This window comes from Entelurus aequoreus, linkage group LG08 (assembly GCF_033978785.1).
Source record: "Entelurus aequoreus isolate RoL-2023_Sb linkage group LG08, RoL_Eaeq_v1.1, whole genome shotgun sequence".
NCBI classification, from domain to species: Eukaryota; Metazoa; Chordata; class Actinopteri; order Syngnathiformes; family Syngnathidae; genus Entelurus; species Entelurus aequoreus.
The window spans coordinates 53,623,493-53,645,582 of NC_084738.1; the positions used below are offsets into that span (position 1 = coordinate 53,623,493).

The 22,090-nt window shown below is 38.6% G+C and overlaps 1 protein-coding gene across 2 annotated transcripts in view; it reads left to right on the forward strand.

The window, feature by feature from the left end:
- si:dkey-34e4.1 (carboxyl-terminal PDZ ligand of neuronal nitric oxide synthase protein) overlaps nucleotides 1-22,090 on the forward strand; it is a 128,075-nt gene that overhangs the window by 52,115 nt on the left and 53,870 nt on the right. The gene's annotated exons all lie outside the window — the stretch shown is intronic.

Below are 22,090 nucleotides of genomic sequence, written 5' to 3' on the forward strand. Positions count from 1 at the left end.
ATGTGGGTATGGCGCTAAACTGTGCTTCGATGGTTTTTGGCCATTTTTCATCGAAAGAAAGGGGTCATTTTAACGAACTCCTCTTAGGGACTTTGACCAAATGAGTTGAGGTTAAAATAACAGATGCTACACATAGAGGTGATGATAAACTGCGAACATATTTTTCCTACGCCAAAGGATGTGTGCGTGGCATGGCGCCAAACTTTGCTGTGAAGGTTTTTGGCCATTTTCCATCGGAAAAAAAGGGGTCGTACTTTAATAAACTCCTCTTAAGGACTTTGACCAAATGAGTTGCGGTTACAATTACACATACTACACTAGACGTGATGATAAACTGTGAACACATTTTTCCTACACCTTAAAGGCAAACGTTTTGGCTCAGGGGCCACATTGGGTTTTGAAATTTGACAGACGGGTCGGGCGAGCACATGATGCATTTCATAGCAAAGTTGGAACTAAGAGTAGGCTTCTCAAACATGGGCTATTTTAATCATAATACATCTATTTTCAACAATATCCTATCAGAACATCAAAGAAAAATAAACATGGTATTAAAGGGTTAAAACATACATTCTCTTTCATTGGGAGCAGTGTTGTTGATCACCCTTTTTTGCCAATGCGTCAAAGTCTAGTATCAGTTTTGTTGTGGCAATCCTCAAAACAGATCAATTGTGTTTTAATATCTGGTGGGCCGGAATAAAGGGACAAACAGGCCGGATGTGGCCCGCGGGCCGTAGTTTGCCCACCCCTGATCTAGAGGTTGCATGAACAAAGGTAACCTAGCAAAACAGGAAGTGATCAGTGAGCAATGGGAGGGAGACGCAAAACAGCCAATGGTGTAACAGTATCAACTATCAAGTTTGGTCGCTGTCTCGCTGTTGATTCTCTGCGTGGAGTGAGAAGACAAAGTCAAAATGAAGAAATTGTAGATAAAACCGGAAAAGTCACCTCGACAGTATGGCAGGTTTTTTTTTTTTTTTTTTTTCAAACCTCGCTCATCATTTCTTTTCAACCCTCGTCTGTTCCCTATTTGGATAAGCGGAAACAACAGGTAGGAACTAACTGTATAAATAAAATATATAACAAATGTGCTATTTAAACAATAATTTGGTCCAATAATATTGAAATAATTACTGCATAACTTCAATTCACTTCCATACTTAAAGGCCTACTGAAATGATTTTTTTTTATTTAAACGGGAATAGTAGATCCATTCTATGTGTCATCAATCAATCAATCAGCTTTATTGTCCATTCTTACATGTACAAGACACATAAGAACTGAAATTACATTTTCGGCACAATCCCGCTAAGAGCAGACATACGTTACAGGGAGACAAGACGGGACCGCCAACGGATCAGCCTCACTTAGGCGCTCCTCAAAAAGGTGGGAAAAAGGTGACATTGGGGGGAGGGTGGAAGTAAAAAAAATATCAGTCTGAGGCTGGACCCTCAGGAATGGTCCAGACTGAGTCCGAGGAAAAAAACCTCACATAGCATGGCACACATAAACAAGGTACATTTAATCACAACAAACTCGCAACAAAGTCATCCAACAGGACCTTGGAGGCCAGCAGCTGCTGTTAAGCGCTGCTCAGCCCCCACAACCCCGGAGGAATAAAGCAGTGGTGAAGGCGTTGATTGGGGAAGGGTATATGCGTGCATGTATGCCCAATTAACTTGGGTGAGATGTTGGATTGTCTTTATGGGCCGAGGCCGGCCCCAAGAGTTCAAGAGTTCAAGAGTCCGACCCAGGTGCTTTTGAAGAAAAGGGAAAGGTCAAAAGCGTCCATCTTTGAGGAGTCCTCGGGGGAGTGTTTTCAAACAGCCTGTTCCTCAAGGCCATTCGAGGGAGTCAAATCGTAGATTAAGATGTTGTTTTTTTTTCTTCGAGCAGTCAAAACAATGACATTCCTGCTCTATATGCTGGCTCTGACAATTCCAATTTATTCTTTCTGTAACATCATCAAGATCGAATCTACCTTGCGATTCAAATCAGCAATCATCATACTTGATCATTTCGCGATATTGCCATATTTTTGCTGAAAGGATTTAGTAGAGAAAATCGACGATAAAGTTCGCAACTTTTGCTCACTGATAAAAAAAAGCCTTGCCTGTACCGGAAGTAGCGTGACGTCACAGGAGCTAGTATTCCTCACAATTCCCCATTGTTTACATTCGGACCGAGAAAGTGATGATTACCCCATTAATTTGAGCGAGGATGAAAGATTCGTAGATGAGGAACGTTACAGTGAACGACTTGAGAGGCAGTGATGGACGTATCTTTTTTCGCTCTGACCGTAACTTAGGTACAAGCTGGCTCATTGGATTCCACACTCTCCTTTTTATATTGTGGATCACGGATTTGTATTTTAAACCACCTCGGATACTATATCCTCTTGAAAATGAGAGTCGAGAACGCGAAATGGACATTCAGTGCCTTTTATCTCCACGACAATACATCGGCGAAATGCTTTAGCTACGAGCTAACGTGATAGCATCGTGCTTTAACTGCATATAGAAACAAAATAAATAAACCTTTGACTGGAAGGATAGATAGAAAATCAACAATACTATTAAACCGTGGACATGTAAATACACGGTTAATGCTTTCCAGGCTGGCGAAGGTTAACAATGCTGTGCTAATGACGCCATTGAAGCTAACTTAGCAACCAGACCTCACAGAACTATGTACTCTCTCCTTTTTCTATTGTGAATCACGGATTTGTATTTTAAACCACCTCGGATACTTTATCCTCTTGAAAATGAGAGTCGAGCACGCGAAATGGACATTTAAAGTGACTTTTATCTCCAAGACAATACATCGGTGACACACTTAGCTACTGAGCTAGCGCGATAGCATCGTTCTCAAATGAAGATAGAAACAAAATAAATAAACCTCTGACTGGAAGGATAGATAGAAAATCAACAATACTATTAAACCGTGGACATGTAAATACACGGTTAATGATTTCCAGGCTGGCGAAGGTTAACAATGCTGTGCTAACGACGCCATTGAAGCTAACTTAGCAACCAGACCTCACAGAACTATGTACTCTCTCCTTTTTCTATTGTGAATCACGGATTTGTATTTTAAACCACCTCGGATACTATATCCTCTTGGAAATGAGAGTCGAGCACGCGAAATGGACATTTAAAGTGACTTTTATCTCCAAGACAATACATCGGTGACACACTTAGCTACTGAGCTAGCGCGATAGCATCGTTCTCAAATGAAGATAGAAACAAAATAAATAAACCTCTGACTGGAAGGATAGATAGAAAATCAACAATACTATTAAACCGTGGACATGTAAATACACGGTTAATGATTTCCAGGCTGGCGAAGGTTAACAATGCTGTGCTAACGACGCCATTGAAGCTAACTTAGCAACCAGACCTCACAGAACTATGTACTCTCTCCTTTTTCTATTGTGAATCACGGATTTGTATTTTAAACCACCTCGGATACTATATCCTCTTGAAAATGAGAGTCGAGCACGCGAAATGGACATTTAAAGTGACTTTTATCTCCAAGACAATACATCGGTGACACACTTAGCTACTGAGCTAGCGCGTAGCATCGTTCTCAAATGAAGATAGAAACCTGCATTCCAGCGATCAACGGCACGACGAAGGACTTCATCCGTGGGTTTGGCGGCAAGCATCGGCTAGGCGTAGTAAGTAGTCCTTGTTGTGTTGCTGTAAGTATTGTAATGCCCCGCAGTGGAGAAGGAGTCACACAGACGAGGAAGCGCTGCTCAATCGCTTTATTAAAAAGCGGTAACTGGTTGTAGTTCAAAAAGTAACGCACACACATACACGAGCTGCTGTTAGCCAAAACTCACGCTCACACACACAAGTTCTCCGCCAACTCACTCGCGCATGCGCGTTCCCCAAACCCTTAAAGACAGTACACTAATGCAAATATCACAGATATTACAGTATTGTACTTAGCCGCTAAGACACCGATCGATCCCACCTACAACGTTTTTCTTTGCAGTCTCCATTGTTCATTAAACAAATTGCAAAAGATTCACCAACACAGATGTCCAGAATAATGTGGAATTTTGTCGAAGAAAACAAGAGGCTTTTCTATCGGTTCCGATGGGGTCCAACCACTTCCGTTGCTTTTGTGACGTCACGCGCATAAATCATATCCAAAGGAGTTTTTCAACCGGAAGTGTGGCGGGAATTTTAAAATTGCACTTTATAAGTTAACCCGGCCGTATTGGCATGTGTTGCAATGTTAAGATTTCATCATTGATATATAAACTATCAGACTACGTGGTTGGTAGTAGTGGGTTTCAGTAGGCCTTTAAATAAGAATAACAGACCACTTTAAATGTTACACAGTCGTAACTTCCTGGCACGAAACCTAAAAAAAAATGGTTCTTCTCAGGTTTCTCTATGTTTACATTTTTGTTACACCCAATTAAGCATTTCTTACATATTCCTTATTTTTGCACCTTCATTTTAGGAGCTTATGTGATTTTATAATTTTGTTTACATTGATTGTTTTCCATGCTTGTATTGACATTTATTTTCCTTTCTGAGGGGATTTTAATCAGAGGAAGGTTTCATTTGAAATAACAATGTTAACGTTTCATATATTTTTCTTCTGGTCCTAATTTTCTATAGGTCATAAAAATATTAATTATCATCAATACAGAAAGGTATCCCCCATACCATCACAGATGCTGGCTTTTGAACTTTGCGCCCATAACAGTCCGGATGGTTCTTTTCCTCTTTGGTCTGAAGGACACGACGTCCACAGTTTCCAAAAACAATTTGAGATGTGGACTCGTCAGACCACAGAACACTTTTACACTTTGCATCAGTCCATCTTAGATGAAGCTGGCGGCGTTTCTGGGTGTTGTTGATAAATGGCTTTGTCTTTGCATAACTTGCACTTACAGATGTAGCGACCAACTGTAGTTACTGACAGTGGTTTTCTGAAGTGTTCCTGAGCCCATGTGGTGATATCCTTTACACACCGATGTCGGTTTTTGATGCAGTACCGCCTGAGGGATCAAAGGTCACAGGCATTCAATGTTGGTTTTCGGCCTTGCTGTGATTTTTCCAGATTCTCTGAACTTTTTGATGATATTATGGACCGTAGATGGTGAAATCCCTAAAAAACGTGTATCGTAATACAGTTTTCAGCCATGTCGCCCAGCCCTGGTCTTATATCCGGGTCAATACGGTATTAGACTGATATTGGTTGGTGGCTGAGAGGACCCCAACTCCAGCTGGAGGCTGACATGTGGTCGCTCAGTGTGACGTAGCCGTAATAGGATTACTGGAAAGAAACAGCATCCCTGAAAGCACCCCCTTAGCTCGGTGTTGCCTTCAAGTTGAGTGTATTTGGGGTGTGTGCGTAAGAGAGGCGGGCGGTGTCCAACAGGCCATGGAACTAAACAAGTGGAGGTAAAAACGCATGTTTTATTGATGAAGAGTGGGAGGAGTGTACACCGGGGGCGCCATCGGTGTCTGACGTGTCCTCCTGGAAGAGGCTTTCATAAAGCTGCGTCACGAACGCCTTCATCGAAACACCGCAACGGCACAGAGCTGGCGGGTGACAACAGAAGGCAGGATTAGCGAGCAGATCGATGGCACTTCCTCTCCACTTCCTGCCGAGAAATATGAGATCGCCGTAAAAGCAGACAACAAAATGTTTGACGAGATGCTTTGAAAAAAGGGCAAAAACCTACTTTTTAAAGAAGCATATAGATCCTTTAAATATTGTTTTTTAAAATGCTTTTATGATGTTTTTTCTCCGGAGCACTTTGAGATTTGTTATTCAAATGTTAAGTGCAATACAAACCAAATCTATTATTATTAAGGCTTTCCAAGACCGGAGGGGGCGCCCATTGTGCTCTGAGCTCACTCCTTCACCCAACAGTCCTCTCTTTGTGTCTCCCCTTAGCCCAAAAGAGGAAAGACATTCCTGGGAAGTCCCCAAATCCTGGGAATTCTAATGAAGTGGTTGCTAGGTAGCAATCTATACAGCAGGGGTGCCCACTCTTTTCTGCAGGCGAGCTACTTTTCAATTGACCAAGTCGAGGGGATCTACCTCATTCATATATATATAACTAATATTTATTTATTTATGAAAGAGATGTTTTTGTTAACAAGTTAAAGGTGTTTAATGATAATACAAGCATATTTAACACATATAGATTCCTTTCTTTCATGAAGACAAGAAGTTGGTGTATTACCTGATTCTGATGACTTGCATTGATTGGAATCAGACAGTAGTGCTGATAACGTCCGCATTTTCAAATGGAGAAGAAAAAAAGTCCTCCTTTCTGTCCAATACCACATGAAAGTGGTTGTTTTTTGGCATTTTATTTGTCCAGCTTCCATACTCCTTTTTATACACTTTACAAGAAATACATTTGCGGCAAACTCCGTAGCTTGCTAGCTTGTGCACGACAGCTTTCTGAGACTCTTATTTTGTTAGCGCAGGCAGGATGAAGATTTTATTGTGAAGACAGGAACTGTGCAGTCGGTCGTTAGAGTTTTGACGGCAAGTACGGCGCAAGAGTCTGTTGAAATAAAAATAGTTTCTCGCCTTCCTGTCGGTAATTTTTTCTTAATACTGAGCTTGCAGCAGCCAGCATTATCTCACAAGATCCTCGGGTGCCGTGAATGTCAATGAAGTGACGAAAGTGACGTCTTGTTGAAGATTGATGATCGATTATTTTTAGGTCTATTTTTTTTAATGCCTAGCTGGCGATCGACAAGTAGCTTGTGATCGACGTAATGGGCACCCCTGCTATAGAGCCTTTTGTGAGCTCCATTATGGCGTCAATGCATCCAGGGACCACAATGCAGCCTGCAGAGTCCTTGGGAGTCCAGGTACTCAGCCTGCAGAGTCCGCCACCCCCCCCCCCCCCCCACCCCAACAAAACGGAATGCTGGAATATAGCAAAAACTCACGACAGGAGGAGAAGAGAGCGTCCACATGAAGAATATTCATTCCAAACAAAGTCCCGACAAAGAATGGTGGCTCACACTTACTACAAACCCTGTTTCCATATGAGTTGGGAAATTGTCTTAGATGTAAATACAAACGGAATTCAATGATTTGCAAATCATTTTCAACCCATATTCAATTGAATGCACTACAAAGACAAAATATTTGATGTTCAAACTCTTTTTTTTTTTTTTTTCAAATAATTAACTTAGAATTTCATGGCTGCAACGCGTGCCAAAGTAGTTGGGAAATGGCATGTTCACCACTGTGTTACATGGCCTTTCCTTTTAACAACACTCAGTAAACGTTTGGGAACTGAGGAGGCACATTTTTTAAGCTTCTCAGGTGGAATTCTTTCCCATTCTTGCTTGATGTACTGCTTAAGTTGTTCAACAGTCCGGGGGTCTCCGTTGTGGTATTTTAGGCTTCATAATGCACCACACATTTTCAATGGGAGACAGGTCTAGACTACAGGCAGGCCAGTCTAGTACCCGCACTCTTTTACTATGAAGCCACGTTGATGTAACACGTGGCTTGGCATTGTCTTGCTGAAATAAGCAGGGGGGTCCATGGTAACGTTGCTTGGATGGCAACATATGTTGCTCCAAAACCTGTATGTACCTTTCAGCATTAATGGCGCCTTCACAGATGTGTAAGTTACCCATGTCTTGGGCACTAATACACCCCCATACCATCACAGATGCTGGCTTTTCAACTTTGCGCCTATAACAATCCGGATGGTTCTTTTCCTCTTTGGTCCGTAGGACACGACGTCCACAGTTTCCCAAAACAATTTGAAATGTGGAGTCGCCAGACCAAAGAACACTTTTCCACTTTGTATCCGTCCATCTTAGATGAGCTCAGGCCCAGCGAAGCCGACGGCGTTTCTGGGTGTTGTTGATAAACGGTTTTCGCCTTGCATAGGAGAGTTTCAACTTGCACTTACAGATGTAGCGACCAACTGTAGTTACTGACAGTGGGTTTCTGAAGTGTTCCTGAGCCCATGTGGTGATATCCTTTACACACTGATGTCGCTTGTTGATGCAGTACAGCCTGAGGGATCGAAGGTCATGGGCTTAGCTGCGACGTGCAGTGATTTCTCCAGATTCTCTGAACCCTTTGATGTTATTACGGACCGTAGATGGTGAAATCCCTAAATTCCTTGCAATAGCTGGTTGAGAAAGTTTTTTTTTAAACTGTTCAACAATTTGCTCACGCATTTGTTGACAAAGTGGTGACCCTCGCCCCATCCTTGTTTGTGAATGACTGGGCATTTCATGGAATCTACTTTTAAACCCAAGCATGGCACCCACCTGTGGGATGCCATGAAATGCATTTTGCCTGTTCACCTGTGGGATGTTCCAAATAAGTGTTTGATGAGCATTCCTCAACTTTATCAGTATTTATTGCCACCTTTCCCAACCTCTTTGTCACGTGTTGCTGGCATCAAATTGTAAAGTTAATGATTATTTGCAAAAAGAAAAAATGTTTATCAGTTTGAACATCAAATATGTTGTCTTTGTAGCATATTCAACTGAATATGGGTTGAAAATTATTTGCAAATCATTGTATTCTGTTTATATTTACATCTAACACAATTTCCCAACTCATATGGAAACGGGGTTTGTAAAATAGTCTTAATCACCAACAGAAAACAGGTGAGGGAAAAAGTGCTTCAAGGCATGTGTGAAGTAGTTGTGAAAAAGCACCAACACAACAGAAAGTGCCACCAAAATAAGAGCGCAGGTCAGGAAAAAGCACCAAACACAGAAGAACACCAACAAAACCCAACATAAAGGCACAGACTGGTGTAACCAGCCGTGACAGTCCTCCTTCTTTGCTTTTGGACACCTGCTCATCAATTGAGTCAACAATGTCCACGGGAACGCAAAAAAACAAAACTGCGCTGGTTTTTGGATTAGGGTTTGATCCAGCAGCTGACAAAAACAGATTTACACGTGCAAAGCGCAAAGCAGCTTTTTTCCACTTGAGTCGTAGCTTGACTTCACGTCACTCACATTAGTATTACATTTTTACTATTAGTTTATAGGGCTGTCCAAAAATGTTTGTTTTGATTTTTGATCGAATCGCGATTCTTATATGTAACGATTTTAATCGATTCAAAAAATTCAAAAACATACTTTTTAATTTTAATTTTTATTAAATTATTTATTTACTTTTTTAATCTGTCCTGTTCAGCCACTCAGACAAATCATATTGTTGATGTAGATGATTTATATTTGCTGTACGGATTTACTTCACAATCGAAAATCGGTTTGAAGCGAGAATCGATTGGGAATTGAATCGTTACCCCCAAGAATCAAATCGAATCGTGTGGTGGCCAAAGATTCAAAGTAGGGGTGTAAAAAAAACAAAGACAATTTTTGAATGAATCGTGATCCTTACTTGTAACAATTCTCAATCGATGAAAAAAAAAAAGTTTTAATTTTTTTGTTTTTTAAAAATCTGTCCTGTACAGCCACTTTATTAAATGTTTGGGTAGAATTTTATTAAAGAAAACCAGTTATCTTTAAAGTAATATAGAAATGCATCAGAGCTGTTTATCTATTTTATGGAGGAATGTAGTTAATCATAGAACTGGCACCCGATGTTATTAAAACAATATTGATTTTGAATCTAGAATCGTTTTTAACCGAGAATTATTTGTGAATCAAATCGTCACCCCCAAGATTCGAATTGAATCGAATCGTGTGGTGCCCAAAGATTCACAGCCATACTAGATTAGTTCAGTGGCTCTTTGCTCTCCAAGTACCTCCATGACCAATATTTAAACAGTAGCGCAGTAGGACTAAGTATTCATTAAAAACAAGGCAGAGGTTTTATTTAACAAGTTTAATATTTTTTGGGCACTGTAATGCTACACAGTTTGAACAGTTACACTGTGTTTCAATATAGGAAAATAAAACACTACTTTATTCAAGGGATTATTTGGAGTACCACTAGATGCAGCCCATGTACCACTAGTGGTACACGTACCACAGTTTGAGAACTTTAGTTTATTTCGAACATGCACACAGTTACAATATAGCACATGATATATTTGCAGTTTCACATGTTCAAAAAGATGTCGGAAGAAGCAGTTTATTGAACCCCACCACTGTTGACCATGTCGAAGCAATTCACAACACATTGGTTAACTTCCTAATTAGAATTTTTTGAGAAGTGTTTTAGAAATGACCTAACCTAATGAATAATGGTTGCCACTAATTGTGTTCCAAAAAAGAAACTACCGACTGATATGTTCCAATTTAAAGACAGAATAAATCCATTTCAGACACTCATAAAACTTAATGTTTTTTATACATACCATCGTTCTCTGTTTAAATATTTTCCATCCATCCATTCGTTTTCTACCGCTTGTCACTTGATCAAATGTTTTCTAACATTGCACACTACAATAAAAGAAAAAGTATGTGCTATGATTTGTGTTGATGGTAGAGATCTGCCAATCGATCAGTATCAGCCGATTTTCATGAAAAAGTATGTGATTGCCTCTGCCGAAGAATGCATTTTATTGACGATCACAAACACTGATCCCCTCTGTATTTATTTGTAGTCCCCCGGCTGACAAGCAGCGAGCAGCTAATGTGTCTCCATACATACGCTACTAATAATCACCTCTATTACGGGAGATAAACTGCATTTCTTTTTGTCTTAAAGGGGAACAGCACTTTTAAAAAAAAATTTGTTTCTCATTCACAATCCTCATGTAAGACAAGCACACATTTTTTTATGCATTTAACTGCACTGTAAAGAAAAATCTGCACAATTTACGGTAAAATACCGGCAGCTGAGATTGAAGGAATTTGGTGTCACGTTGAATCCGTTAATTTTATGGTTGAGAACTGTTTTTGCTTACAGTAAATTACTATGAATAAAAAAAATATATTGTTTACATGACATGTTAACAAAAAAACCTATAGAATTGATGGTAAATTACCGGCAGCTGTGGATGCCAGGAATTCACCTTAAAACTAATTAGGGCCAATTTTAGTCTTGCCAATCAGCCTATGCCTAGGTGCATATCTTTAAAGGTGGGAGGAAGCGAGAGTATCCAGAAAGGAGCCATGCAGTCACGGGGAGGACATTCAAACTCCATACAGAAAGACCACAAGCCCGGGAATTGAACCCAGCACCTTCTCACTGTGAAACATGAGCGCTAACCACTTTCTACCGTGCTGTCGTGTTACTAATACTAGTATCTGCAAAATGCCTTTGTTTCCGAGACATGTGAGGTATACACGAGGATTTTAACTTGAAAGTATTCACTGGACAACTCACAACACGGCCTTCCGCAACATGTTCCTTCAAGTGAGCTATTAAAAATGAGCCTTAAACGCTCCGTATCTGTTAAATAGCTGCCTGCAAGCAGTTCCAACGCACTTAAAGGCTCAGTGTTTGCAATGAAGCACATAGACTTAACCCCTCAATGTCTGAAACCACTTGCCACAAAAATACAACAAAAAACATGTCAGCCAAAAGTTTACTGTAGGCAAATGATATAACACAAACCCCTAAAACAATGAAGGTATGCTGAAAATTTAAATGTACAATCTGCAAAATCTTTAATAGAGACAGAATAATACTGCAAAGTATTTGCACCAGAATCAGAATCAGAATCAGAATAGTTTTATTGCCATTGTTTGAGAACGGGTTCACAAACTAGGAATTTTTCTTGGATGCATGCTTGCATGCTTGTTACATTACAGTATTTGCAAATGAACTGTACATTTTTTCATTATTTTCACAGTAAAGTGATGTGTTTTCTATGTAATACAACCGTAGACATTTAGGTTATCTACTGTTTCTTGGCTTGCAGGAATCCACTCTATTTACTACTGTGAATACATAGTTTTTATTTTAGAGTGTTTTACTATTGATATTTAACAATTGCTTGCCGTAGTTTTTACGGTTATTTTTTTTACAGTAAATAAAGCAAGTAAAAGTACAATGAGGTAAACTGACTCACGCCAGACCCTTGTAGTTCGCTGAGCTCAACACAAGGGTCTGGGCTCGAAGGCATTGAAAACTCCTTCCAGATAACAAAAAAAAATAAACCAATCAGGATCGCCAGGCGGGATTTCATAGATGTGACGAAGCGCCGAAGGGGCAGTTTGATTCAAACAACAATGGCGGCACGGAGCGAGGAGTCGTGTGCTGACATTGATTCTGCTATTGCAACTGTTTTGCGACATCGAATATTAATTAAACGGTTTTGAAGGCATTTTTTGGTGGCAAGGATGTTTTGGCTCTTCTTTCGACCGGGTTTGGATTTCCCAGCGCCGCTCTCATCAGCGTCACCGGTTGATTTCGATGTGAGTAGTTGAAGTAGCACGTCATTCAAAATAACGGACAGGTGGTTTATTCAATCACATACAATGATTTTTTACAAGGCCCTGCCTTCTGAAATACATCTCCTATTGAGAACTCCCAGATTCATGTATGGTGCTCAGCGAATTACAAGGATCTGGCGAGAGTCAGGTTAACAATGAGGCCTATGAGAGTCACTTTATTCTGCCTATAAAGTGCTTGAAAACCTCCAAACTCCTTCATCAAGGTTTTATATACAGGATATTGATATATTCCCGTTAAGGTGAAAAATGACTCATAATCCTAGTGAAGAAAAAAGGAGGTCTTTTGGTTACTTTCTCGTCTAAGTTGGCTGTCAAAGTGTACCAACTTGTTGAATGATGTCCTCAGAGGCAGGATTTATGATCTACAATAAACTTTCACAAGCTCCAAGGCGAGGAAGCAGCTCACCAGCTGATGATGTCAATATAGCAGCACAAGCTAGTTAGCGCCACTAAAATTAGTTTGTCTGCGTTAGCACTTATAGAAACAATATCGCTAATACTTGGTTAATATTCAGGTCACAGGTTCCCCTCGGCCATCAGGCGCATGAACAATAACAAGATCTGATAGCTCAGTTACAGCTCTTTTTATTACCTATTCTGTGTTATGTGTTTTATGTTGCACCATTGCACCAAGAAAAATTCCTAGTTTGTGAACCCGTTCTCAAACAATGGCAATAAAAACTATTCTATTCTGACAAAATGTATTGTTGGCGCTTTTGGGATGGTTATTTATAGGGCTTTATGGGTGTAATATAGGACCTCCCAGAGCAGACTTTTATAAATGAGTGCATTAAAAAAAAAGAAAAACGTGTTTTTGTCTCTCATATATATTGTGAGTTAAAGGCAAAATTACAAAAAAAGTGAAGTTCGCCTTTAAGTATAACTGGAGGACAAGGCAGAATATATTACGCACCGCAAAAGAGAATAAGGAAGTAGTTTAAATATTGTGGTGATAATCTTAAAGTGTCATTAATAAATAAAAATGAACAGTTAAAAAAATTACACCAAATTACAGCATAAAAGTACGTATTGCATCAATATCGTTATCGGCCAGTACTCGATGCTCCAATATGTATCGGAAGTGTAAACGTTGTATCTGGACACCCTTAAATAAAAAAATATTATCCAGGCAAATAATGTGATGTAAAGTAATCAAGCAGACATTTTGTTGTACATTTCAACTGTCCACCATTTCAAAACAACTTCATCTCAGCCACATTCAAAGTGAGCCTCTCACCGTTTGCTCAAAGCCGGAACCTTCCAACAATCACTGTCAGCAGGAGGCAAATCTCAGAGGACGCCGCCCTCAAACTTGGGCATCCTCGGCACGGCAGCTCAGTCCGCATCTTTAGTCGCACGCCGGTTACGACTCACTTCTTCTTCCCTCGGCCGACTCCACATCCCGTCGAGGTGAGCGGACTGAAGCAATCTCGGCCTCGCTGAAATTCTAACCCGACGTGCTCGCTGACACTGGCGTCTCAAGCAACAATTGTTTGTTTCAGCCGGAGCGTTAGAGCGTAAATATTTTAAAGCACTTTCTGCCTGAGTTAAAAAGAAGAAAGAAAAACAAAATGTGATGCTTGAGCTGAAGTTGCAAAATTCCACTTTGCTGGCATGGAGTGAGAATTTTAAAGGAGGTAGTGTGGGTGTTGGAGTTTCTACTACCCTGGCAGAAAACATTCTAGTAATTTTCCAATCCACTGAACAGTTATTTTTTTACATAGGAAATAAAACAGTCTGTTCCAGTGTCAAATTGTGGCCATCTCCATAAATTGCGATTACGTGAAGTCACGCAAATTCAACCAATCTCTGCGTAAGATGCGCTGCCTCGCAACTTTGTCCAATGCCCACAACTTCCCTGCATATTTTGGCTAATAAGCATAATTATTATTTTGTCTCTTGAGGACCGCTCAAAAGCGGCCCTGTCGAATCAAAAATGTTGTTTGTTTCTTGTATAGACGAAGCAAGGACAATAACATGTAAATAGGGATGGAGAATGAATCCCGTATTTTTTGGCACTTACCAAATCCCGCCGGTCTTACTGGCACAGATTCACATAAAAACCAACGATGCAATCTTCCGGTACCAAGGTTGTACATGATGTGAAGCCTGGTTGCTGACTCTCTTTCCACTGAGAGCAGACTTAGTCAAACTAGGTATTGTTGCAATTTTTAAATGCAACAAAGCTATTGACTCGAAAAACGCTCCAACGTAAGTAAAGTAAGGCTCCACTTTTCCAAAAATGCGCTAGTGTGTTACAATCAAACAGTTGGTGCGTAATAAGTACAGTATTTACAGTATTAACACTTTTTAGGGCGCAACAAAAGACGAGAGCAATGACTGAATTGACTAGCCAACACACCATAAACTATACACTCCTGCCATTGAACATCTTGGACTTGCAAAAGAGACTCAGAAATAAAACTATAAAACAAACGTTAACAGCAGTTATCATATTTATTGCTCAAACGGCACAATTGTTGTCCTCCTACGTAGGTCAGACTTGCTTCCTGTTCTTGTCTATGGCGCTACGGCTTCCAGGTAATGTAGTACATGAATATTTAGCGACACATCGGCGTCCTCACTTCCTAGTTTACACGCATCTACATATATTTGTGTGTATATATATATATATATACATATATATATATATATATATATATATATATATATATATATATATATATATATATATATATATATATATATATATATATATATATATATATATATATATATATGTGTGTATATATATATATATATATATATATATATATATATATATATATATATATATATATATATATATATATATATATATGTGTGTGTGTGTATATATATATATATATATACATATATATATATATATATATATATATATATATATATATATATATATATATATATATATATATATATATAGTATATGTATAGTATATGTGTATATATGTATGTATATATATATATATATATATATATATATATATATATATATATATATATATATATATATATATATATATATATATATATATATATATATATATATATATATATATATATTATATTTTGGCCCCTGGACATTACATAACTTACGTTGCAGCGTTTTTTGAGTCAATTGCTCTGTTGGCATTAAAAATCGCAACATTACCAAGAGGTAGTTTGGCTGAGTCTGCTCTCTGTGCTGCTGGTGTGATCGCCAAGTGCCGGCTGAGTTGGCAACAGAGCGTGACATCACGCGCAACCCAGGTACCGTAACATAGCACCGTTTGATTTGACATAAATCGCTGCCAGGTAGTACCTACGGGATTTGGTTGGTGCCAAAACAAGGACCGGATTCGGTCCCCATCGCCACTTGTAATACATAATATTCTCATCAGGGAGTGAAGGTCCAAACAGTTTTCTAACCAACCTTTTTCTTTGCTTCTCTTCCTTTTTTTGGACCCTTGCTTACACTTCATGTCTTGTGGGCTTCTATCTGCTGAAGCTAGTCTGTATTTAATCAGCTCTCCCGGGACTGGCTTGTGTATAATTAGTGGCTGAAGCTTGAATTACCGTGGATCCGAGGGGCTGGCTTTGAGTAGACGCATGCAGAAAACTAGCCTCTAACAAACTGTGCTTGTGCAGTCACAATCAAATGTGCCGTTCTCGGGAGAAAAGGCCGACATCATACTTTACTTACAGTGTGTTCCCTCATTTCCAAAGTTGAGTCATTGTTGCTGCAGATAAGTCCTCCATTATAGTGAGTAACACCTTTTTTGTTGTTCAAACAAACGTGCTCTGAAGGCGCACCGTAGGCCCTCCTGGCAGCTAACAAGAGTTCAGCCTCCTGGTGTTTAAAAAGTGACGCTCATCTGAGTCGAAGTGCCAGACTCAGCTAAGAGCTTCAAACAGCTGAGGAGGTGAAAACGTTTAAGTGCCTCAGCAAACGCGCGCGCACACGCACGCACACACACACGCACAGATGTTAGCAACTGCAGGCAGCAAACACAACTGAGAACTTCAAACTTTGTTGTTGTCGTAAGAATATAGGTGCAGAGTTTTGTCTCCCCTGCCCCGAGAGGAGAACGTAGACTTGTGATCATTTCATGTGGTTTTGCATTTCGACTCATCAGACGAGTCACAAGGACGATTGACATTTCATCAAGAGCGTATGTGCAAATAGTTGGAGTCTCAAACAACGTTCCTGTTCTGCCCTCACTATATGTATTGAGCAGTGGTGGGCTGTGCGTTTCTCACCTAAGCCTTCAGTGATGTCCAACTTAGTCCGACTTCACCTCTCAAAATACCGTAATTTACATGGACACGGCTGGACATACTACAAACGTTTGTATACAGAAACACACTTGCACTCTACTGGGTATTGGATCCCCTCAACAGTGTACAAAACAGTTTATTTTTCGGCGCATTTATCATTTTATAAACCTGCTTCAGCAATTAAAACATATCTTACGTGGTACTGTAAAAATTAAAAGAATTGTTAAAAACAAATGAAACATGAAAAAAATAAGAAAGAAAACATTTGTAGCACCCATTCGACGCCGTATAAGCCAGTTGTTTGATTCGTGTGAAAGTGGCGGTCAAACCATTCACCGCCGAGATAGCTTCCTGTGTCGGCCGACCTTGTCTCACAAGATGTAGTTTCTCTTAAGTGTCTTTCTTGAAAATGGCCTTGCAAATATATATCTGCCACCTATATCTGTGATTTTTTTTAATTATTTTTTTTACATTGCCTCTTAGAGTGGTCTTAGGCCATATTGTATATTGCATATTGTGTATATTGTGTTGTTTCTGTATATTGTGTGGTTTCTTCTTTTTTTTAAATGCAAAGCACCTCAGGGAAGCAACCTAAATTTCGTTGGACCTGTACCTGTACATGCACAATGACAAATAAAGATCATTCATTCATTCATTCCTTCATTCATTCATTCATAATCAACATTTTGCTCTCTGTCATTGTGAGTACCGATGAGTTTTCGGTGGCTTTCTATGGCTCGTATGGCTCCGGTGCCACTTCCTGTTTTCGCAACTTGTGATTGGATCCAATCACAGCGTAAGACCAGTTAGAAGACCTTACTGACAACAACCAGTGATCTAATTGGCTATGGCAATTGTCTATCAACCGAATGTGTCCGTTCACTTACTGTGCACAGATGCCTGCATTGTTGATTCTGAAGGCCCTGGGCAGATTTTGTACATTATGGCAACATAAGCTAGCTGAATTCTGATTGGATACAAACTCTAACCTAAAAACAACAGCACTGGAAAGAGCCTAATAATACATGAAGATAATATGAATACTTTTAGATATTTAGGGAAAGTAACTTTAAAAATTTTTTTTTTTATCTTTAATTATGATCATGATTTCTGGTTATGTTAGGCCAGCAGAGAAGGCCTTGCTAAACAGCTTGGCAGACAGCTAACAATCCAAGACGTTCCAATAAAGTTCCAAAGCAGATACATCCATTTAGGCTCTTTATTGTTGTTGATCTTTCTTTATCTTGCACACTACTTTAGTTGTGTACTTATCTTTACTTTTGTCTTGCACTTTACTTGTAAAACTGAAATACACACATACTGACAAATGTATAAGCTATGTGATTCAAACAAGATACTGGAATGTAATACACAATATGTAAATATTAGCGTTACACAAATATACAATACTACCATCAAACAAATACTTCTGAGTGTTGAAAATATTTCGATGGTGGAAATATATGACTGGCAGCCATTTTAAGTCTTCAAAACATCCATTACAAAAATCGTTTTTCCATAAACATCTTACTATCAAATTGAACTACTTTCCACCTTAATATTGAGTTATAAAAACAAGTTAAACAGTTTACTTACAGACCTATCTTTTCCGAGGCTTGTAAGAGCCAACACAACTTGTCTGCTTCTCATTTGTCTCATAAACTGGCTTCCTGAAATCGTCAACCCAGAAGTGCCTAAATCGGGGGTCTGCAACTTGCGGCTCGAAAGTGGCTCCCTGGAGCTTTATCTAAAATGTATGAAAATAGAAAAAGATGGGGGGAAATTATATTTTTGTTTTAATATGGTTAAGAGGACAACATGACACACACCTCCCTAATTGTTAGAAATCCCACTGTTTATATTAAACATGATTCTCTAATGAGAGTATTTGGCGAGCGCCATTTTGTCCTACTAATTTTGGCGGTCCTTGAACTCACCATAGTTTGTTTACATATATAACTTTTTTCAACGATGCCAGAGAAAGACATATTTTATGCCACTCTTTCTTTGTCTCATTTTGTCCACCAATCTTTTAATGCTGTGTGTGAATGCACAAAGGTGAACTTTGTTGATGTCATTGACTTGTGTGGAGTGCTTATCTAGCATATTTGGTCAGTGCATGACTGCAAGCTAATTGATGCTAACATGCTATTTAGGCTAGCTTTATATACATATTGCATCATTATGCCTCACTTGTAGGTATATTTCAGCTCGTTTAATTGCCTATGTCCTCTGTGTATTTAATTTCTATCTGCATGTCTCATGACATATTATCTGTATGTAATATTGCCTGCATTTCTGATAGTGGTTTGTGTGCCTTTATAGACCACAGCAAATGTAACCCAGCTTGCATATATTGTTATAAATACATTAGAAGAAGACACTCGCCATTTCCTTTAATTTGGACACACACATCTATACCATTGGCCATTCTAAGCCAGTAATTTAGAGGAGTTATCTCACCACCTGATAAGCCTTTTTCTTATGTTTTCCAATGTTGTAAAAATGGGTAGAATGAATAATACATTTCAACATTTCTGACAACAAAGATTTGGGTCAGCCTGCGACACATAGTCAGTTTGATAGTAGGCTAAAATAGCTAATATAGACATCCATATCATGTGTTGACTTCATTATAAAACTTATAAAAGGCTTACATTTTTTTGCGACTCCAGACAGATTTTGATTTTTTTGATTTTTGGTCCAATATGGCTCTTTCAACATTTTGAGTTGCCGACCCCTGGCCTAAAACAAATCAAGCATAGTAATTTCTTATCGCCACAAGATGTCAGTAAGAGTCTACAATCAAATGGGCATAACATTTCCCTCTAATTTTTCATTTGTCCGAGCAAAAGCCCAAACTCCCTAAGGATTCAGTGGAGCGCATGTGAGCAACAACAAACGTGCACACTGTGGCTACACCAGCAGCACACTTGTCCCAAACAAAGTGAAATGTCCTTTTATTAGAATCAAATGACAGCAGCCATTTCGATCACATTATTTTCTAATAGAGTTGATTTGGCCCACTTACAATGAAAATAGCAAAAAAAATTATTGTACTATCTCTGGGTGGAGGTCCTGATTTGTACCCCTTTCAGAGATCACATGTCGTTCCCCTTAAAACATTCAGATGTTGCACAATGAGATGTAAGCGTAAAACAAAAGTGAAACGACATGAGAACATTCTCCCAATCCTGCCTAACAGTCCCAGTGTGCTGAGATGACCTTAGATTGGTTATCCGTGATTGTCCAGGGTGTCAAACTTGGGTCGGATCATTTTTGAGAGTCTGGCCTGGCTTGACAACACCATGTCCACCGGGTTTAAACAGATAAAATGTGACTAAGCCATCTACAAACACAGCGGTCGTAGCTTTCTAGACTCTTATAGTTTGAAAAGTCCTTCAAGGTGTAAAATGGGCTGGGTTAAACAATGAAGTAGTTCACAAAGTGTGAGACATCGAGGAAGATGTCGTAGTCCTCGCGCCACTCAGACTTGTCGATCTTGCACGCATCCTTGCATCTAATTACGACTGTTTGCTCCTTGTAACGATGAAGGGACTTCTTATCTAATGACTCACAGTATTTCTCCATCGTTTCACAGCCGCTGCAATGTTATTTTCCAATAAACAGTTATATTAAACGTAGCGCTATTGCTAGCCTTTCAATATGGCATCTTGCAATGCTTTAGCATACTTTAGCCAAAAATCTGCCTTCGATTAGAGAGGTTATTTTTGTGTCTTTATTGCAAAAGCTTTTTTTTTTAAACTTATATTTATGCAACTGAATTTTTTTGCGTTTGAATTTTGTGAACTGAATTTATTGACATCAAATTATGCTGACGATTTTATAGAAAAAAAATTCAGTGTATAAAGATTTTGTGTTTAATTACGACTGTTTGCTCCTTGTAACGATGAAGGGACTTCTCATCTAATGACTCACAGTATTTCTCCATCGTTTCACAGCCGCTGCAATGTTATTTTCCAATAAACAGTTATATTAAACATAGCACTATTGGTAGCCTTTCAATATGGCATCTTGCAATGCTTTAGCATACTTTAGCCAAAAATCTGCCTTCGATTAGAGAGGTTATTTTTGTGTCTTTATTGCGAAAGCTTTTTTTTTAAACTTATATTTATGCAACTGAATTTTTTTGCGTTTGAATTTTGTGAACTGAATTTATTGACATCAAATTATGCTGACGATTTTATAGAAAAAAAATTCAGTGTATAAAGATTTTTTGTTTAATTACGACTGTTTGCTCCTTGTAACGATGAAGGGACTTCTTATCTAATGACTCACAGTATTTCTCCATCGTTTCACAGCCGCTGCAATGTTATCTTCCAATAAACAATTATATTAAACGTAGCACTATTGGTAGCCTTTCAATATGGCATCTTGCAATGCTTTAGCATACTTTAGCCAAAAATCTGCCTTCGATTAGAGAGGTTATTTTTGTGTCTTTATTGCGAAAGCTTTTTTTTTAAACTTATATTTATGCAACTGAATTTTTTTGCGTTTGAATTTTCTGAACTGAATTTATTGACATCAAATTATGCTGACGATTTTATAGAAAAAAAAATCAGTGTATAAAGATTTTGTGTAGAAAAATTCAGTGCTGAAAAATTAAAACGCAAAAAATTCAGTTACGTAAATTCAGCGTCAAAAAAATAAATATTTCGTAATACATAGACAAATTAAATATTAAATTAAGTGTTTGTTTTATTATGGTTTAAAATGGTTAGTTTGATGTTTAGCACCTAGCAATGCTGCTGATGCTAGTGTTACAGCTACATCCATTTAGCACTCGGCTTCTTAAACTTATTGCTCATCCTCTTTTTCATTTTTTTTTTTTCATTTCATTTTTATTTATTTCCTTCATTGCAGAGGTGGGACCAAGTCATTGCTTTGCAAGTCACAAGTAAGTCTCAAGTCTTTGCCCTCAAGTCTCGAGTCAAGTCCCGAGTCAAGACAGGCAAGTCCCGAGTCAAGTCCAAAGTCAAGACTGGAAAGTCTCAAGTCAAGTCACAAGTCCTGCATTTTGAGTTTCGAGTCCTTTCAAGTCCTTTTGACCACAGACTAATATTTTTACACAGATTGTGTATGCTTTTAAACCGCTGTATTTATTTATTAAAACAAGTGCATTTGAAATAGCAGGAAAGAAAATAGTACTGACATTGCAATTCATAATAGCACTATTAACCAGTCATTTTAATAGTTTAAACAATTTTAAACATTTAACTCATTCCTTTACAGAATAAACACATTTGCAAAAACAAGTGCAACTGTACTTATTTGTACAAAAGTGTTAACATTGTATTTCCATGGCATATTGCATTGTAACTAGTTCCACAGCAGTTTCTATTCTGTTCTTACCTTATCTCATTGATCTCATCTCATACTGTATGTGTGTTGATGTGTGCGTACACATGAAAAACATAACAAATACATGAACATAACAATGAACAGAGTTGTACTTT